Source organism: Arachis duranensis, chromosome 10 (genome assembly GCF_000817695.3).
Source record: "Arachis duranensis cultivar V14167 chromosome 10, aradu.V14167.gnm2.J7QH, whole genome shotgun sequence".
In the NCBI taxonomy this organism is placed as follows: domain Eukaryota; kingdom Viridiplantae; phylum Streptophyta; class Magnoliopsida; order Fabales; family Fabaceae; genus Arachis; species Arachis duranensis.
Window position 1 is genome coordinate 49691803 of NC_029781.3, and position 2166 is coordinate 49693968.

At 42.3% G+C, this 2166-nt stretch overlaps 1 non-coding gene across 1 annotated transcript; it reads left to right on the forward strand.

Annotated features, from left to right (window-relative positions):
- The first annotated feature begins 1594 nt into the window (after positions 1–1594).
- On the forward strand, positions 1595–1702 carry LOC127743430 (small nucleolar RNA R71). Its single transcript, XR_008004822.1, has one exon. It is a non-coding gene; the product is annotated as a small nucleolar RNA R71 (small nucleolar RNA).
- Positions 1703–2166: the final 464 nt, after the last annotated feature.

A 2166-nucleotide genomic window follows, 5' to 3' on the forward strand; every position in this document is an offset into this window, starting at 1 on the left:
TCCCAACACCAAACTTAGAGTTTGACTGTGGGGGCTCTGTTTGACTCTGTTTTGAGAGAAACTCTTCATGCTTCTTCTCCATGGTTACAGAGGGATATCATTGAGCCTTAAACACAAGGGATTCTTCATTCACTTGAATGATCAATTCTCCTATGTCAACATCAATCACAGCTTTTGCTGTGGCTAGGAAGGGTCTGCCAAGGATGATGGATTCATCCTTGCACTTCCCAGTCTCTAGGACTATAAAATCAGCAGGGATGTAATGGTCTTCAATCTTTACCAGAACATCCTCTACAAGTCCATGAGCTTGTTTTCTTGAATTGTCTGCCATCTCTAGTGAGATTCTTGTAGCTTGTACCTCAAAGATCCCTAGCTTCTCCATTACAGAGAGAGGCATGAGGTTTATACTTGACCCTAAGTCACACAGAGCCTTCTTAAAGGTCATGGTGCCTATGGTACAAGGTATTGAGAACTTCCCAGGGTCTTGTCTCTTTTGAGGTAATCTCTGCCTAGTCAAGTCATCCAGTTCTTTGGTGAGCAAAGGGGGTTCATCCTCCCAAGTCTCATTACCAAATAACTTGTCATTTAGCTTCATGATTGCTCCAAGGTACTTAGCAACTTGTTCTTTAGTGACATCTTTGTCCTCTTCAGAGGAAGAATACTCGTCAGAGCTCATGAATGGCAGAAGTAATTCCAATAGAATCTCTATGGTCTCAGTGTGAGCCTCAGATTCCCATGGTTCCTCATTAGGGAACTCATTGGAGGCCAATGGACGTCCATTGAGGTCTTCCTCAGTGGCGATCACTGCCTCTTCCTCCTCTCCAAATTCGGCCATGTTGATGGCCTTGTACTCTCCTTTTGGATTCTCTTCTGTATTGCTTGGAAGAGTACTAGGAGGGAGTTCAGTAACTTTCTTACTCAGCTGACCCACTTGTGCCTCAAAGTTTCTAATCGAGGACCTTGTTTCAGTCATGAAACTTTAAGTGGTTTTGATTAGATCAGAGACCATGGTTGCTAAGTAAGAATGGCTCTGCTTAGAATTCTCTGTCTGTTGCTGAGAAGATGATGGAAAAGGCTTGCCATTGCTAAACCTGTTTCTTCCACCATTATTGTTGTTGAAACCTTGTTGAGGTCTCTATTGTTCCTTCCATGAGAGATTTGGATGATTTCTCCATGAAGGGTTATAGGTGTTTCCATAGGGTTCTCCCATGTAATTCACCTCTTCCATTGATGGGTTCTCAGGATCATAAGCTTCTGCTTCAGATGAAGCGTCCTTAGTACTGCCTGGTGCAGCTTGCATTCCAAACAGACTTTGAGAAATTATATTGACTTGCTGAGTCAATATTTTGTTCTGAGCCAATATGGCATTCAGAGTATCAATCTCAAGAACCCCTTTCTTCTGATTCGTCCCATTGTTCACAGGATTCCTTTCAGAAGTGTACATGAATTGGTTATTTGCAACCATTTCAATGAGTTCTTGAGCTTCTGCAGGCGTCTTCTTCAGATGAAGAGATCCTCCAGCAGAGCTGTCCAATGACGTCTTGGACAGTTCAGACAGACCATCATAGAAGATACCTATGATGCTCCATTCAGAAAGCATGTCAAAAGGACACTTTCTGATCAATTGTTTGTATCTTTCCCAAGCTTCATAGAGGGATTCACCTTCCTTCTGTTTGAAGGTTTGGACTTCCACTCTAAGCATACTCAATTTTTGAGGTGGAAAGAACTTTGCCAAGAAGGCATTGACTAGCATTTCCCGAGAGTTCAGGCTTTTTTTAGGTTGTGAGTCCAACCATATCCTAGCTCTATCTCTTATAGCAAAAGGGAATAGCATAAGTCTGTAGACCTCAGGGTTAACCCCATTGGTCTTGACAGTGTCACAGATTTGCAAGAATTCAGATAAGAACTGATGAGGATCTTCCAATGGAAGTCCATGAAACTTGCAATTCTGTTGCATTAGAGAAACTAATTGAGGCTTAAGCTCAAAGTTGTTTGCTCATAGAGATACTTCTCCCATAGAAGTCAGGAGTAGGTGCAGTAAAGTCACCCAACACCTTTCTTGCATTGTTGGCATTGTTGTTGTTTTCGGCTGCCATGTCTTCTTCTTGTTTGAAGATTCCTGTTAGGTCCTCTACAGAGAGTAGTGCTTTAGCTTCTCTTAGCTTT